The sequence below is a fragment of the Hetaerina americana genome, unplaced genomic scaffold (genome assembly GCF_022747635.1).
Source record: "Hetaerina americana unplaced genomic scaffold, ioHetAmer1.1.p SCAF_1, whole genome shotgun sequence".
Lineage (NCBI taxonomy): Eukaryota > Metazoa > Arthropoda > Insecta > Odonata > Calopterygidae > Hetaerina > Hetaerina americana.
The window spans coordinates 35278692-35298253 of NW_027286069.1; the positions used below are offsets into that span (position 1 = coordinate 35278692).

At 41.3% G+C, this 19562-nt stretch overlaps 1 protein-coding gene across 3 annotated transcripts in view; it reads left to right on the forward strand.

The window, feature by feature from the left end:
- The window catches only part of ced-6 (PTB domain-containing adapter protein ced-6), a 230092-nt gene that overhangs the window by 125096 nt on the left and 85434 nt on the right, over positions 1-19562 (forward strand). The window lies entirely within an intron of this gene.

Here is a 19562-nt window from a genome sequence, read left to right on the forward strand (position 1 = left end):
CACTTCGGCGGTAGCAGTGGAAAGCGAAACGTTTATATACAGAAGCATAGGTAATCATTCCAAAAATTTGGGAGAAGATTCAGATTAAATTTCCTCATGTTAGCAGGAAAAAAGTTGAGGATGGGTATCTGGAAAATGAGTGATCACCTCTCTCAAAAAGTAGCGAAGGTTTGTATCCAGACTTTTCTTCAGCTCTCCTCAGAGGTGACTCAACATGTCAAAGAAACCCGAGTCATCCCTCTCAACATTAAAGCGTTGGAACTATTTATTTCAAAATGAAAGCAATATCTCAGCAGTTGCTGATTGCAATTGTCAAGGTTTACGCGTGCATTTGTTGTTGGTGGTATAAGGGATGTTGAGTGAATTGTGTAAGGGTCGGCTCCCTTCCACGTGGCTTTGGAGTGCATTATGGGATCCTGTGTGTTTGAGGATGTACTGGAGCAGGCATAGTTTGAATGGAGACTCAATACCCTTTGCCACATGTCCTTTAGGCGGCTTGCGGAGTGGTGTGTAACAGTAGGCGAAAAACATAACTTTCGGTAAAGGCTTATGTTTTGAATATAAATGACTTTGATGGGCCTCAAGAAAAGGGATGACAGGCAATTTTAGTCTGAATTATTCAATTTCTTAAATGGTTCTGAGCCTTCCTCTTTGTATCCCAGAACCGAAGTGGGAAGACTCCCTTCCATACTGACGCTCACTGTTTCCGTGTAAAGGGATAAACCTCTCTTGATCAACGTTCCATAATCTTCTGTGTGAAGTGCTACAATGCCTAAAACTTACGAGGAATACCTTGTGGAGGAGAGAAACCATCAGCTCATTTGTACAAATACAATTTCAATAATTTTCACATACGTAATAGATATACTTATGGTAGCGTGTACCTCCCCGCCAAGTACCGAAGAACATCTCGCCGAAATCAATTGTTTCAAGCTCTACTTTGTGATAATGGATAATCCAAGTAAGTAAACTTTGTATTTTTTCAAACGAAACTTTATTATACTGCTACCGGTTTTGACTCACAGGCGACACTATCAGGTGTATGCTGATGATCGGGTTCCACGACAAGACCTGATCATATCACTTATGCATCGAAACCGGTAAAGTGAATTCAAGTTTAATATGAATAAAATGCAATGTTTATTTATTCGAAGAAACAAATATTTATTTATTTGGCAGTTGTGTCCATCAAATACCTACTTTAAATGTTTAATTACGTAATAGTAATAACTTATTCATTAGCCTAACTCATTGCTGATGGCACTCGTGCCACCGGATGAAAAACTGCCACAAGTCATACAAACCTACCCGACGACTGTGTTCAAGTGCTCTCTCTTATCTGGCGACCACACTGTTAAATGTATTACATTTTCCGTATTGGATTCGTCTGCACGAAGAATTTTGATCCTGATGACTTTAAAGTCTCCAATGACTTAACCTTAAAACATCTTCGGAGTTAAACCTCTAATAATCCTGCTTTGCCGAAATCTTAACGCTGCAGAATAATAGGATGGCCCACCGAATTTGTTCGCTTTCAGCTCATTTTATTCTTTTTACCAAATGGGGTGCTATAGTTCAGTAAAGCCAATGCATTGATTGGTGAGTTCATTTTCACAAGTATCGTATATCGCTTCCCTTAGCCTCGTTATATCCTCTGCTGAAAACCTGGTGGTTGCCCCAAACTTGAAGTCGGCCTTCGATCAGCAAGGTGTGCCTTTCTCTTTCTCACCTTGCCTGGAGTTATTCTTCATTTTCATTTTTCAATCACCACCTCCGATTCCCCACGTCTTTGCGGGCCCCATTGTTCTAGTCCAGTCATTCTCTCTCTCCAGCGCCTGTGCGTCGGTTTCTCCTCACCGCGGTCCCTCCTTGCGCGTCAGTCTCTTCCGCCCGACTATTTCACGCACCGCCCCCGTGACTTAAGGGGCTCAGAGCAGTAATCCCGGGTCATTGAGTGCTGTTGACTTGGCTCATTTTCCCTCGACCTAGAAGCGGTGAGAACCTGATTATAATCGCAGCCCTTTAAACACCGTCTGAATACCGTCGCGTCTGGTAATTTATAAGCCATGCAGATTATATTTTTGGGTTTCGTATTAGTGAAAACACCGTTTCGTATCCTTTAAATCAAGGGGATAAATTAAAGCGTAACCCTAAAACTTTGCCCAAAGCGAGTGTACACGAAAGTCACTATCTTCAATGTTCTCTGGATAAATAAAAATGTGGATCTTTATGTGAGAAAGCATCTTCCATTGCCTTTTACAGACAAAATACTAAGACGTTAATAAAAAGCAGAAGAACGCCTCACAAGTATATAATGGGTGAATGTATACGTGAATCGTTAAAATATTAAATAATGTAACATTTGTTTTTTTCAAAATACGTTAACGGAACTTGTGAGACAAACTTGCCAAATTCATCGAAATCTAGTCGCTATAAAAATTACGCAATTGCCCTTTTTGGAGTATCCTGACACAATTTATGTTCGTGATTGGTTCCCCAGTGAAGCATGACAGCGATAAATCAATTGAAAGTATACATGAATTCATTTTTGAATTTTTACTTTCTTAGAACTGAAACTGATTATCATTTCTTGAATGGTTGTTTCATATTTATTGACCAGGGGAACTGCAGCACTTTAATGCCATATTTAGGAAGGCGTTTGGAGCCACTTTTTACAGCTCGGGCAGGTCTTTTCTCTGCCAAAATATCAATATTTCAATGGATCTATTATTCGTTTCCCCCGCTAGACTTCGATCTCTTTGTGAAGCCACCCTGTTCGTCGTGCTAAAGCAATCAATGTACGGGTGTCGCCCCTGACGACCAAATTATAGTCTGAAAATACGATAAATAAAATTAATGTATATTTGGGGTAGGAATACATTTCACGGTTTATTTCTGTGGCTTACGGGGAAAATATTTAGTCCTTCATTTTATAATAAAAGGATTCCTTATTAAGAAAATGCTTAGTTAAAGTCGTTCAAAAACTGGACGCGTTCTCGCACGCGTCTAGTTTGTATCCCGCCTATGATTTAGTGTGTGGATTTTCGTATCACTGTGATTCCCGAGGCCGCTTGCGAAACTTCGTGGTTACTGTAAGAGACCCTGATGATGTCTTCGTTTATATATCTGAGAGTGCCTTCCGCCTGTTTCCCAATACTACCAGTATTTTTCTGGCGATTTAAAAATACGGTATCCTTTGAACGACGTGCAAGATAACGGGTCTTCCCAGAACTCTTAGGCTTGGGAGTATTACAGCTTTACAGTACATTTAAAGCACTGAATGATAGCTTTGAAGACGACCGCCGTGTGTGTTGAGGCATTCAAAGTAAAATGGGTTGAATATCGTGGGAAGTATTGTATTATTATTTGAAATTGAATTCCTTTAGAGTCAACATTTCAATTTCTAGTCTTTCACTCCCCGTTAGTTAATTGTTTCCGACCGTAATAGCCGCCTTTCGAGTGCCATTTATGCATTTCTTCCATTTCTTGCTTCATTGCCTTCAGAAACTCAAGAAATGACAGCTATTGGCCGCGTTATCTTTCAACAAAAATAAATCGACGATGATTTTATGTAATTATTATTTTTGTAAGAATAGGAAACTGCATAGTATACATACAAATAAGTTAAGTAAATTAAACCAAAATCCATGCTTGACGTAACGCAGCGACACTTTTTGTGATAATTATCCAGTACGGATCATAATGATCCAGGGAAAATTATCAATATATTTCACGTGAGTAAAACTGAACATCAAATGCTTACGTATGTATTACTGTAAAGATTAACGCTAAATAATTTCCATTGAATGACTACAAACCTCAGTTCTTTCTCGATGCTGTTCTCGGAAATGCAAGAAGACCTTTGTCTCCTGCTTCCGTTAGGCTCTTGATCGTGTTTAAGTTTTTAAATATTTCTTACCATTTTGTATTTACGTACATGCAAGTATTTCTTTCAAAGCCTTTGTACGTTACTATTTATGATGCCATGATCGACTTATCTCATAAGCAGCATAAGATACGCACGAGTATAATGGTCCGATTTTCCATTGTGACCCGTGGTATCATCCTTTCTCTTCCGGAAATCCATCTACCCACTTGTGAACCCACTTGTCTCCCTCAGAGGACACCGCCATCGCAAAACGATGAAATGCAGTTAGTTCATCTGCTTGGTAAATAGTTTTGAGCGTCGTTCATATGCATGAAACATTTTGTACTTCAATTTAAAGTACAATTCATGGGGCTGCCAGTCCTCGGAAGTTCGCTGGGTATCGGTCTCCCTAACCCGAAGGTCGTGGATCAGAATCACGCACGGGCGCCATGTCGTCATTAAATGAGCTTTCAACGTTTGAGTTTACCGTGTAATATGACCTTAGTCGGCGGAGTGTCATATAAACTCCATAACAAACAAACATTCGTGGGTAACATATACAAGCGGAATATGTGGTTTTAAAGTTTCCACGTCCGGTTTTTTCAAACACTGTAAAACCGCGAAGCAATGCTTCAGCATCAGGCCGTTCACATAAGCGATTTCATTAAGCTTGTAATGAGGTGGATCACATGCAAAGCACGTTGGGCTTTCTGGGGTTTTGGACGCTTTCTCGTTTTGCTTTTCCAAATAGTCAATACACTTGTGGTTTCACGCCCTTGGAAATGATTTGAATTCCACGAACAGTCTTTGGATATACTCTTGGAATACTACTGGAAGTGCCTATTCCTAGTTCAGCGTCTCGAAGTAAAAAGATAATGCGTTTCCTCCATTGTGTCTGTCCACCGAGCCATCACTTCCATTCCGTGCCGTCGCAACACTCCCCTTCCCAATCGGGCCGCCACCGTCGTCGCCCTTTTCCCCGCGGCCTTCACCCGATGTCTTTATATTTTTCCCTCAGGGCCCATTAAACTTAATTACCCGCAGTCACACCCTTAAAAGTTCCCATTCTGCTCCCCCCCCCAACCCCATTACCCATTGCCTCCACCGTGCCCGCCTCGGCCCTCACATCGTCTCTTCCAGCGCCGTTTCTGCGTCTGTTCCCAAGCTCTTCTCTTAGAAACCCCCCTATTTTAATTAGGGATTATGTAAGAATTGAATGATTTCAAATCTTACATAATCAAGAGTGAATTACAAGAATGAATAGTTCGAGTTAAATATGGAGGTATTGGAATTGCAAAAAAGGAATTTTCCCAAATTGGTGGAATCGTTTCTATTGGTGCCATCGCATTATTTTTGTTGGACGTAATAACTTATTCAAGTTCTCCTTGAAGAGATTGAATCCGTTTAAAGCACTGCAGAGTCGTATGCCCGGAGCCTAGCTACGACCAACCCGCTACTGTTATGGAATCAATATCTTAAAAATAAATGTTTGAATCGAAAAAATTATTTCAGCAATGGGGTCGCGTGCTACGCTTTTGTGGTTCTCTTAAAATTAATGCATGGGTAACGATACGACATTCTACAATACCCCCGTGAATGTATTAAGTATAATCCCCATTCCGCTGATATTTTCTCTTACCGTATAACCTTGGGGCCTTTTCTCCAGTCTTCCTTCCCCGTCATATGGAAATAAGAGGTGCGTTCATGTAACATTAGTCTCGGTTGTTTTGGGATAGTAAATCATTTCCATCGGCATCGCTCTCGCACTCCTCGGACGCCGGGTTCCCGATTGTTCTCCCCTCCCGCCCATAAGACTTGCCCCCTCTCTCCTCTCCACGCCCAACCGTGCTCCGTCCACCATCGCCGCCACCACATCCTCCTCCCCACCTTTGCCTTGGCTTTCCTTTCATTTTTCCCGTCGAACTCTATTCCATACGGAAGCGCGAACCGCAGGACGCCTTCCTTCCCCCACGCCTGTTGCCATGCAACGCGGTGCAACCTCTCCCTGAACCGCCTACCAACTGCTCTCCCACCTTCTCACCCCCCGTCCCGCATCCCTCACAGCCATTCCCTCCTCGGGCTGAATGCGGCGGCGCCCGCGAACAATGTTTCCGCGTGGGATGAAATCTCTTAGCGGACGGAGGGGAGAGTTGCGATTGTCGCACGCGATGGTAGTACGGAACACCCCCGGCCACCCCCCGTTCACCTACTCTCCACTTCTCTTCCTCATGACCTGCAGAGTCTCTAACGCCCCTCCTCGACCCCTTCTGCTGACTCCCTCGATCCCAGGTCTCTCGAGTCCACGGCACCACCTCCTTCAGTGAAGGGAAATGCCTTTCTCGCAGAGTTACAAAATCCTCAGGCCAGAGCGTGTATATATATTATGTATATATATGTATATATATGTATATATATATGTGTATATATATATGTGTATATATATATATATATATATATATTCAGTTCAAATTTCTTTGGTTTCTTGCGTTATTGTTGTTTCATTACATTTTTTTAAAAAGATTTTCAATCGTGTAATTTAATATCTTTTTCATGGGGTGTAGTAGTCCAGTGAGTAGAGCGCTGAGCCACTAGTGGCCCGGAAGGCCCTGGTTCAATTCTGGTTGACGAATCTGACCACATACAGATTCACCATAGCTGTGTGATTTTTCGAGTAGCAGATCTACCTGGGAAACCTGAGAAAGTAACTGGCCACCCTACCCTGATAAGTGAATTTCACGTACCGTATTGGTTCAGTTCTACCCATTTAGTGGAGCTCTGCTATCAAACCAACCCTCGGGTTGAAGGTAGAATAATATCTATACACAACCCTTCAAACTTGCTGAACACGTCGAAAGTAAGATGTGTGAAATAAATTAAGCATGGATGGCCTTCGAAATATGAGCAATTTTTAGTTCCTGCGAAGAACAACGGGAAATGTTGGGAAGAAAAAATTGGTTATTTCGTCGAATGAAAAAGTGTTAGGTGAAAATGTGAATGAAAGCCTGAATTCGGTGAATGCAGTTTACGTTCTTCCCTCAAGTCTTTTCACTGCTTACCATCTTCCTACTCTCATGTGCCTTGCGGTCGACTGCCATCCAGCCGACCTTCACTTTTGCTACCTAGCATTTTCCGTCAAATTTCTGGGAACCAAACCGCTTTCAAGGGTGTCATTTGAGAGCCTCTTGAGGCTAAATTGGCGTCATTTTCCAAGCCTATTCCATAAGTGTTTTATTGGCATCAGTCGTTTCCTTCTCTCTTTGCTGGAGTGATATCTATGGGGCACTGCGGTAGGTACTAGTATTCCATGCTTGTACGATATACGACAACAGGCTAGTTTGTCTGCCTTGCATTTGATTCATTTTCCCTCGAAGCGTGCCCTTGTCACAATGAAAATATTTGATTGACATGACGGAAAATTAAATTCTCTTCAGTATATGATTGAAAAATTAATTACTAAAATCACACAATACTGGTATCTGTTGCCCGTTTTCATTACACTAATTAATTATCGCAAGGACTTAGGCTAGCTGAAGTATTGTTAGAAACCTATTTTCCATACAGTCAACTAAAAAAACTTGTTTCTTGTAGCTTGACATATACTCAAAAAAGTACCAAGTTTAATATGGATTGATGATATGGATATGCTACAATTCTCGTTTGGTACAGATGAATTCCTGATTCATATATATATATATATATATATATATATATATATATATATATATATATATATAGTATATATGAATCAGGAATTCATCTGTGTATATACATATAATGTGGTCTACTTGATGGAAGAAAATGTTCCGATAGTTGGGACAATTTTTCTGATGTAATTGATAAAATTCTGCAGCATTTAACTGCAAATATGTTTCTATAAATGTATACGTCTCAGGAACGCCGTAAATTTACTTATTCGGCAATTGGGAAGCAACTCATCAGGTGGCGATCTCCATTTTGAGTGGAACAATGCTCCTCTGTGAAGTAGGACCTCAAAATATCAATATGCTACTGCTCCCGTTGTCTCTCCCTTTCGCTCGCAGACGCTCGCGTAATTAAACGATTCGCTTGCTAAGTCACGTTTTTGCAAAGCAGCCGTTTTGGCCTTCTCCCTCATTCCGCGAACCCATGGCGGGCGCCCAATCTGAAATTCCTCCCGGTCGTCCGTCGTGATTTTCCATCATCCCCGTTACTTCCACCCACCCACTCACTCTCCGGCTCCGCCTCCTTTTTTCTATCTGCCCCCCAACCCCACAATGCCGTGTACCCATAATGTTAACGTAATCCGTCTTCACGTGATCTGGAGCAGCGAGCGCTGGGCTAAGGTGTGAGGGTTGGAGGGAATCCCTGGCGATTGAATGGGATACGTCGCGAGTGCATGCACCGCGTGCGTGGAGTGTTTCGTATCGGTCGGCAGGTGTGGGAACCGGTGGAGTCGGCTTGCGTCAAGGGCTTCCACTGAACGTGTGCTCGTCGACTCTCATGGCGAATGCGGAGGGATCGATCTTTTCTGGAATGAAACATATCATGACTTGGTTGGGGGGTGGCTGGGCGTGAAAGGGTGGTCGAATGTTATTAAGCATGTGATTCGGTAAACTATTGGTTGTAGGCTTTCAAGGTTTGTCGTCTAGCATGACCTCCCATTGTTATACGCATGTGTAGGTCTATTTATTTCATTGTTGAAGGAATTCGTATTTTTCTGTCTTATCGTCCTTCTGCCTCGTTTTATAGTCTTGTGCAACCTTCTAACGTGTCCTTTCGAACGGGGGGGCTTAACTGTGATTGCGTCATCAGCGGAGACACTCGCTCTCCCGTGTAGTTTTGACTAATTACTCATCACAACCGGTAGTCATCCTTTTCTGGAAATTGTAATTGAATATATTGGCCCTTAAAAATCAAGGAAATACCATGCAGTTTAGGTAGTGACGCTGAAAATTTCTCATGTCATCGGGATCCGGGGATTATGGGTTAGATGGAAGAAGGGACTTGCAGTCTCTATCTCACCCCAATAAAGCCGATTTATTATTATTATCATCACCATGGATAACATTAGACTTAGCTTCCAATTTTGTTGTGGTTGTTTCTGCCCGATTCTTTTCTCTTAATATGGACAAGTTATGTAGGGCATATTTTCTGGCATATTCTATTTTTACCGATTACCCGAGGAATATTTTTATCCCACCGAACACGACTCTTGAAGTCGTAGAATATTTGTCCTTCGAACTCGTGGGGTGAACATATTTGTCGGCCTATTTAACTCCTCGATTAATTTCCATTATTGTTAAATCTATCATCGCGCTGTGATTTCCGTGAAATTGTTTTTTATATCAGCGGGTAGCTTTCTCATTTACTAACCAGCATTTGTTTTGGTTCAGTCTTGTAAGTTTGCCGTTGGGTTTTAAGATTCTCCCTGTAAGCCACTCCAGAGACCTCACAGCTGGACAAATATCGCATCGAGGAGCGTGTTAAAACTTGCAATGACTTGAGTCAATCTTGATTGCGGAGGAAGGAAGCACGTGGGCTGACCCACCTGGGCAGAATTGAATTTTCTCCCGGACGCGATGTGAGTACGTCTACCCACCTTTTAGAAGCATCCGCCTGTCACCAGATGTCTCACGGATCGGGGCACTATTTGTTTGAGTTTTGGTGCCCGTGATGGGAATCGAATGAGGACTAATGCGAAAATCTTCTTCTAAAACAGCTTGTGTTTCACTGGCACGTTGAATTACGCGAGTGGCTTTTTTCGAGATAGTTCAGTCGCGAAGGGGCGATTTCGAATTGTGTGAAATCATTTTATCTTTTCAAAATAAAAATTTATTTGAATGGTACAATTAAATTTATTTAATCACCTGGGTGTACATTTTTTGTGTCACTTTCGAGGTAGGTTTAGGTGATGGGAATGTGTCGAAACCTTGGTCGATTGAAACATGTTCTTAACGGACCACAAAAATATTTTCATCTCAAAAATGATTAATACGTTCCATCGAGTGTCACCTGAAACCTTGAAGTTGGGTGATGATGATGGTCGTATTCTGACTCTACGTGCATATTGATTTTACTTCTCCCAGCCTAACCGAAAGTCATCATATAGACTCCTGACGGGGTTTTAGAACTCCATCCTTTGATAACCCTCTTAATTAAAGGAAGCCATATTTTTTTAAATGAACTGTTCGTAAAAAGAACATCATACATACATCATGACTAAAAGGTATTTCCAATAAATATACTGGGGTGCCTGACTTAGTTTTGCTGTGATTACAAGTGACAAAAACGAGTATTTAAACCTATTTTTAAATACGGAAATCTCATTTGCCTTATTTTATTAAGTCTTATAATATGCGAGATTTTGTAAAAAAAGTAAATATTTGTAAAAAAATTACGTATCTCCATCTTCTTCTCATTGTGGGATGTGCTCTCTAACATCCTGTACTTGTTTTGTGTCTGGCTTGCTAAGATTGCGATTTAAGAACATCTCATCTTAGTGCATATCTAGTAACCCCGTATCACAAGGAATTATATATATATTTCACGTAAGTAAAGTTCATTTTATCTTTATGTAATTCCTCGTCCAGCGCGCTCTCCCACGAGTTTCTAAGTGCTTGACCACTAAAACTTTCCTCCATAGGACAGTATTGAAACAGTTTTCACCCCCCTCATGATGGAGCGAAGGTTTTCTGGTCTCGTGTGCCCTCGACTCTGAATGGATTTTCGTGTCGACGAGGCGCGCAGGTGCTATTTGTACATCTTCATTAAAACAAAATTAAGTCATGGAGACCCACTCGGCCCACTAGGTGCGCGGGTGGACAAAAGGACGAGCCGAGTGTCCAGCCTAGCGAAACTCGAGCAAGTGCGATTCCACGCCATTACCGTAACTGGAACCATTAACTCGGAAGGTAATACGGGGAGGCGGTGTAGGTAATAACGGACTGGTTTGTGTCATGCGGTGTTTACCGTTGTTCCGGCTTCTGCCGCACAAGCGTTGTTGGCCTGCCCCCGTGGAGGAGAATGACCTTTTTCCTCCTTGCATGATTTCGAGAGGCCACCTGCTCTATCTCCGGGCGCATTTGTTTCGCTTTTTCGATGTGAAAGGGTTCGTGTGCCGTCGAAGGCGCTTCGCTCGCCCCCACTCCTCCTCCCTCCTCTCACCTCACTTTGCCTGTGCGTGGTGCACTCTGGTGAGAAAGAAAGCTCTTACTTGCCGGCAACGAAAGGGAAAGGCCCGGGAGAGGTGTGCATTTACAGTATGTTGCTGCATCGGCGCCTTCGGCCTCTCCGTGGCATTTGGAGCTGTTGGTACCGAACCGGGGGGATTCATGATCACGAGTCTCAAGTTGGAATGGCATCGCTTCCAACGAATATCGAGATGCAAATTATTTCACAATTCTTAGGAAACCCACGGGGGACCCAGGAGAGCTCAAGCTGGGCAGAGAGCAGCGGCACCGGTTAGTCAAACGATTGTGGGAGGGTTACATATCCAATTTCCAAGTTCGATTGATTTCTGAAAGATCTGCCGGGAATTATCGAAGATAGTTTTATTATCAAAGGGATATTGGGCGTTTCCAATTTCTTTCATGTGTATTAGACAATAACTGCATATTAGTGTTTTAATATTACTTCTTTAAGCATAAATGAGGGGTATTTATCCCATAGTGAAATCATGATATTTAATTTTGGAATATTCATAGAGTAATTTAAATTAGTAAGCAGTTATTCACTTTTTTTCTCTGTTGGCCGAGGAACGAACTCAGCTTCGTGTGAAACGCTAGTTCTTCATCTTCTGTCGGGAAGACGTTTATGTTTATTAGTCACATGCTCTCTGCTATCGTACATCGGTGATGAGTAATAGCATGTCGTTGTTATCATTATTAATGATTAATTAATGATTAATAATTAATCATGCAGCATATTTCGACGGAAATTCTTGTAAATGAATTTAGTTAGTATTCCATGCATTAAAAAATTGGATCGAGACAGCTTTTCAGCCATTTTGCGTTTTTTGAAACTGAATCTTTTTGAAAAAGTTGAGAGATGTAAGTTCTCCAGGACGGAACGTGTTCTCCATTCTCGATCGTCACTAAGGCTGATGAATTTCAACTCTCTTTTTGGTATCCGTTTTATCTTTAGCTCTTTGGGCTTTTTCACAAAAGTTTGAAATGGCCAAAGAAGTCTTTCTTGGCGTTGGGACGAGCTTATGGAAAATGGAATGGGGGGAGGGAAATCACCTGCACAAACAGTTCATTCCGTCGAAAAACGGGGTGATGTAGGTGAAAGGAAAGCATGGCGGCGAACCAATTGGAGACTGGTACCACACCTGCGTGTGAGAGGGGTAGGAAATATATTTATTTAGGGGTTAGCGTCCTTCTGGTGATGCGTGGGGTTTTTGCGTGGCTCATTGGAACGGTTGCCGGCACAAATTTCGCTCCTTCGTAACTCTATGTAGTCGGTACGGGGGGCTGAGCCCTGGGACGAGGGCACGCGACTCTCGCGTTTTAGAAATCTTATGGTATTAAAGCTGTGATATCTCTCGTCCACTCGGAGCTCAATACGGGAGTGATTCGTTCAGATCATCCTGGATTAACAGCTAACTCGGATCGGGATATGAATGCCAAATGGAAACATGAATTTGGGCATTTCCTGTAAATCGGACGTGTTTCTCAATTTTTCTGAAATGTTTGCATTAAGAATTGATTCTCAAATTGATATTTTATTACGTAAGCGAGAAGAAATTTGGCTAAACGGTAAAATGTTTTATAGCCGAGGGGTTTGAGTGTGGCCGTGGGACTCTCCTGAAGCCGGTCCATGAACTTAATGAGTCCTCCGGAAGCGGCCGTGGGAGGCTCGGTTTACAAGAAGATAGGATAGGCTGAAGTCCCTGATTAGACGATCGGGCAGCGCAGAGGACTATACTTAAATGTCGTTTCTTATAACAACTTGAAACGGGATGTGGCAGCTGAACGAAACTCTTTTCTCGGTGATGGTTGACCTCCTAGACTTAAATAATCTCTTCTCCCGTAGGTAGGTAGGTAATGGTTGTGTGTAATTAGGAATTCTATAATGAGTAATCTCGTGGTTTTTTGAGGATGTTACCGCTGTAGTTGGAAACTGAAAAAAGTCTGCTTTTGTTTCGTCCCAAGTGTTTGTGTTAATTTTTAGTAATATTGATGTTGAGGGTTTCATGCTCCCCGAGTGCCTGTTGAAAAAAGTGGCAATTTTGAGAGATTAAGTTGAAAAATATTTTTGAACTATTAACTTGAATGCCCAATCGCTTAAAAAGTTAAAAACTCGGGAGAATTTTTCTTCGTAGGGCTAATTAATTATTTCGGAAAAATATGGCGAAAAAGGTATCCAAGAGCTTCCCTGAAATATTTAAGTTTTTTCTGTGCGCACATTTTGTAAGAAGATCTCCAAGTATCTGTTTTCAAAAATGCGTTGAGTGACCCTTGAGATTTCCCGTTGGTTCTTACACTTACGTTGCTCGACCATCAGTGTCTTGCTTCACCTCGCATTAGCTTACATGAGGTAGGATATTCCCCCCCCCCCCCTCCATGTTTTAAGTGTTTTCTTATGTTAAATGACATAAAGTAGTTAAAATACGTTCACACGAGTTGGAATGTAGATGGCTCCGCTGCACACTTTGACCCAGATGCAGTAAATACATTCTTTAAGTAAAGAAATTCTATCGTGTTGGTGTTCAGCCTTGAATTTATAGGTATTCGCTCTCCTTCCTTCCGTCCTTCCTTCATGGGCAATTATTGCGATCCATCCACCCCGATTTTCAACCCCCCATATGAAAGGTAGATAATTTGATGAGGAGCTATAGTTATATTTCAAATCCAGTTTAATGAATGTTTTGGTAATAGTGCTACTCCTCTATTCCGTGGCAGCAAAATACTAGAACTAGGTACCGACAATTAATTTTGTTTTAGCTAGAAGGGCAATGCCGTTCTTTCATTCATCGCCACTCTCTTACGTGTGAATGTGTATTTTCACCCCTCAACGGTTAAAAGCGTTGAGTGAATGGATTCTTATCTGGATGTATGTTGCGAATTATGTTGCGCGACGATGTATATTCACCGATAGAGATGGACATTGACAGGGAAGTGACGCTGAGACGTGTATGTTGTGTAGCGAGGATGAACCCAGCATGTTTTCTCACCTCATCACCCGAGGAAAGCTCTACGGAATTCCATATACCTTCCTCAATCATCTAGGTAGCTTTCACCAATAATTTGCTCGTAAGAAAATAAATTTTATTTCCTGAAGGTACCTTTGCAAGGTTCCTTTATCGTGGGACTTGTTGTCTTGAATTTTTTGTGTGTGTCGCCAGAATTGTGTTTAAAGGCTAATGTAACACGACAGTGTATGTCGGACTGAAAATTTGCCGCTTAATTTTCGTTATCGTTCATAGCTGTTTTCATTAATTGTTTCAAAGTTGTTTTTCTTACTAATCCTTACGTTTTTGCCGTAGTTATTGAAGTAGAATAACTGGAATTTCGGAAATTTAAATGAATGACTTTCTTTTTTTTTCCTAAGCCAAAGGATGAATGTTCACAGCTTATCGAACGAAGTCAACTCCCCTGTGAATGTGCGGTGGCGTTCGCTCGGTGATGGAACTAGCGAGTGATTCCTTAGCGTTTCGTGTTACCAAGACGTGACCAGCTAGTCCCCACCTGTCCCTGCTCGACCCTTCCATTCACTTTTCCGCGCCTGTTCTCCATCACTTCTTCTCTCGACCCACCACCCCCGCTTCCGCAATATCTTCATTTCATTGCTTTGCAATTCTTTTTCTCGTCTCCACCCCCCCCCACCCTCATCCTCATGCGCCATTATCACTTTCTCTCCCCTACCCCCGCGACTCCCTCCCCTTCCCTGCCTTCATCTTCCCACGCTCTCTATCCTCCTCCAATACCACTCCTTCGTCTATATCTGGATTTTGCAAATATTTGGCCCGAGAGATGATTTCTCTCGGCACGCTATAAGAGGTTTTCGACGGAAATCGAACGCGATTCGGACGTTGAATACTTCGTGTATTTTAGCAGGGACAAATTTATAATCGACCCGCCTGAGTCGTGCTGTTTTAATGTAACATTGACTAAAAATCGTGAATAAAGTTGCGTAAAAAATGCTGCATAGTTTGGTATTTCATTCTCCAAAACACGTTCCTCTCGCAATCGGCCCTCTGCATTGTACTTGTCAAGCATGGCGATATTCGCCGTGACTCAGTGACTCAGTCTATCTAAATGTTCATTTATAAGTCCACGAAATGCCGTCGAAAATATGGTTTAAATTATTTTGCAATAAATATAAATGGGTGATGATTATTGTAACGTACTTCATTCTGAATCACTCTTTTGACAAATATGCAATATTTTGTAAATCGACTGGAAGGCAGTATTTCATTGCCTTTTGAAATAAATTATTCCTTCATAGTACTCGCGTTTCACAGAAGCATAACTATCTTGCTATGAGTATCTTTGTTGTCACCTCGAGTCACGGGCGTCCTTGGGCTAGGTGAGAATGGGGTACTCCTTGTATAAATAATTTCGATATCAATTCAACCAATCCAAAATAAGCGGAATAAATGTCAAACAGCGCCGAAGACGTGTGTTTTATGAACACACATCAGCTGCTCGAGACTCCAGGGCATGTATTTTCAACGTAGTCACAAGCACCGAGAGGTTTTAAGTGAAAATTGGCTTGTGTATCATGCTCATTTTGCTTCATAAATGATAAATAACCATAAAATTGTGTTGAATCAGCTTTTTGACTTCGGTCGAGGGTCGGAACGTGGGGTTTTACCCTCTCTCTCTTTCTTTAATGCCATAAGGGCGCGTGTGGCTCATTAGGGCAGAAGTTCGGGAAGGAAATGGAAGCACACCTTTAATTTTCACCCTTGGCTCATTAAATGTTAGCGGGTTGAATTTTCATGTTTCTCCTCAAGGGGGAAAGCAGCAGTAATTCTGGAAACCTGCGAGGGTTGCGCTCCTTACGTCAGGTTTTTTGCATGAAACTTGGTCGTTTGGGAATCTTGGAGGGCACGCAAAATGCTCGTAGCAACATTCTTCTTCATTCTTAGGTATTTAATTACGGTCTGACCATTCGCCGTTCTCGAATAATGTATTCATTTTTTCGATATCTTTTTTCCTCTCTGCCGCTTTTCACTTTATTTTCCCGGCTTCCAACTCTTCTGATCGGTAAATACCTTGACCATTCGTGGATAGATATGTTTTGTGGAATATTATGGCCGATGTCGTAAAGTAGTGAGATTGAGAATAGTTAACCGCGGGCAATATATTGCGTAACTAAGTTGGAGTGTTTTAAGTAACATGGAAAAGTGCTTTTGTTTAATGATGTGGATGACTTTTCTTTTTTATCGACGTTTTCACCACCTCTGTAAACCCACACCTTACACCTAATGTCCGAGTGAGCTGATCGATGCACTCAACGCCGGTTATGTCATCCTTCAGTACCGTGTTCGCTGAACAGCTCCTCTTCCATCGTGTATCCTGCCTTGCCGTCTCTCTCTTCCTCACTCTGCCACCTCATTTACGCTATTCCAGCTCAAAGTAGAATTTCGTGCAGTTGTTACTTCTTTATTTAAAAAGTTCTAATCGTCGATAATACGAGACTCGCGAAGAAAGAAATACACCCGCTTTCAAAACCCCTTTTCTCAATCTCCAAGCGCCCGGAAACGTGAAAGATATCCCCAGATGATATTTTATACTCTAGTGATAAACATCGATATAGGCAAGTAACTCTAGGCCACCATCTCAGCCAGCCATGAAAGATCTCTCAGCCTTGACCCACTTCCTGTGGTTTAATTGATGTTACATTAAGGGGCGCTCGTGGTGTTGCAGTAGGTGCCGTCGAGGAGTGAGAGGGTGAAAGCTTTTTTATATCTTTTATAATTTATTTTGCGAGCCTTTTTATGTACACGTCATTGATTACTTCGTCTGGGTAATTTTCGTTCGCTCGCTTCCCCGTCAGGCTTAAGTGGACATCCCGTCAAAAAGGAACTTAGTCAGGTCCCCTTTACCCTCTGCTCTGGCTTACCGTCCACCCCTTTCGTCTTTCCATCTTGTGCCTTTAATCCTCATTGAACCTTCCTTTACTCTGTTCCGTAATTTGAAAATGTCAAGGATATTTATGAAGCCATCACAGTTTTTCTCCAAATAGTGAGTGATCCTATACCTAAATTTTCCGGGATTTCAAATGAGGTTGTATAAGGGAAAACGAAAGAGAGATGCAGTAAATTTATCAAAAAAAAATGGTCAGTGCGACGTCGGTCTCCACTTAGCGTCGAGTGGTAATAGTTTTGGACGCTTACCGTACTGCCGCTCCTATCAACATAATCATGACCGCATGCGGTATTAAAGTTTTTCCAATTACAGCATTTTGTTTCACGTTCTTTCACGGATTCCTCCCCTAGCACGTTTTCGGGCTATACTTCCTCTGTGCTTGTACCCAATTTATTCATCATTTTTGTTCGAGTCTTTTTTTTTCTATTTTCTAATCTTTGAAAGAATTACCGGGTGAAGAACCTCGGTGGCTAAAAGTGATCCATGATTTATGCTTTGAATATCGCCAAGAAACGATAGAATAACTCATTTCAGCAGGGATTGGTTTTTTTTGTAAACAATCTCTTCCGTTATTCTCTTTTCGGAAATAACGGTGCGCGTTATCGTATCAAAATGGTGAGATATCATAACCTCATTTCCTTAGTAAAACGCAGAGGAATCGAAAATTTCCACTGATACTACATTGAAACATTTTATGATATTGATAGATGCAGTGAATTTGATCAATCTTGCCTCATACTCTAGATAAATAAAAAAAACTGAATCGAAAATATTCACAGAATTAACATTAAAATATTTGATTATACCTGCACTGAAGTTATTAAGTTTTTTATGTAATCCTCCTTTCATAGATGTATTAGAATTGGTTTCAGATCGAGAAGGCGGCGTTCATCAAAAACAGCGTTCATAGCAAAAATTGATCTACATCCGGAATGCATCGAAGGAATATAGCTGAAATCGACGGGGTATAAAATCCACAATTATTTGCACCATAGCCTTTAAGTGGGGTGTTAATCTTGGGATGTTTTTACATGCATAATGTATTGAATGATTGTGGTTCCTGCTGCAAGTCTTATGATTTTCTTCGTTAAATTGTTTTTGTTAGGATTGGAATGTTTGTAATTCAATTTCTGATACCTATGCGAGCTTTGAAACTGTTTTGTTTGTGCTTGTAAGTAAATATTCTTCACATCTTACATTAGCTGTTTGCCTCTGTTCAGCTTCTCGTTTTCGGTTCAAATTTTGTTTCATAAATCTACACTAGTTTGCTCAACTAAGTATTCATTGCATGGCAAACCAACGATTTAAGTAAAATATTAATTTCTCCTTATCAAGAACGCCTTTATTTCATGACCTATGATGTATATGTTCAAGCTCTAGTTTGGTAATTTTAAAACCGTATTCGAAATTGAAAAATGATATTATCCAGGTAATTCCTGCCGTTTCTAAAGCACACTGATAGCTCTCATATGTTTCCAATATACCCAAGGGTTCGTGTATAACCTAGGCCAAAGTTATGAAAGCTTTATCAGTCACAGATAGCTGAAAACCTCCTTCAATTCAATCAGCAGTGGTGCACGTGCCCCCAAAACGCATTTTACAATGTAATTGAGAAACATATTGTGGAATTGGACGTTGAGTAAGGATGTTAAGAAACGGCTCGTCAAAACTTTGATATGTAGCGTGGTTTTGTGCAGTGCGGACACATGGTCATTGAGGCAAGAGGATAGGATTAGATAGGAGGCCTTTGAAATGTTGGTTTGGAGAAGGATGTAAAAGATAAAATGTACTGAAAGGAAAACCAACGAGGGAGTGTTGGGGATCGTGTGCAAGGAGAGGGGATTGTTGGGAGGAATCCAAAGGAGACAGCAAAGATGGATGAAGAGTATTCTGATTGGCGATGTTAAAGACTGCGATAGAGGGGAGAATGTTAGGCAAGCGAGGAAGGGGCAGGAATAGGATAGGGATGTTTGACGGAATGAAGGGAGGAAGTGAGTCTGCAGAATTGAGGAGGGACTTATTGTAATGTTGTGTGTTGGTTTTTGTTTTGTTAAGGGGGGCAAGGGGATTGTATCTTTATCGTTTGGTAGCTTGTGCCATAAAAATCCTACCTCAAACGCTAGATTGCCGATAGTAATAATAATTATTTTTATTATAAAATAACTGTGAAATACTTCCTAGTTTTAACGTTTCAGAGAAGTAATAAGGATTATTCGCCTCAATATATTTATATCAATAGTTGGCAAACGGATGCTATGAATCATCACCTGGCTTTATTCATTTTGTCTCATTTGTTTAGTTGATCATAACCAAAAGCAAAGTAATTAGTGTTTCTCGAAGGCCCTATTATTGAATGAAGTTAATGTTGCATAAGAATAGTTATTACTGCAGAATAATAAATATAATACTTTCCTGAGGTGCTTTAATATATGCCATCGTGTTGTCCCTCTTATTTCCCATACATTTCTCCTGCCCTCACCGAAACGGGGACAGAATTGCATTGTTGTAGATTTTTCAAACCAAATTTTCAAGGTTCTTTGTTTGAGTCCCATTATAAGGAGGACTTTTCCTAGTCCACTTCCCTTGTACTTCCAACTTTTCCCTGAGATAACTTCCAC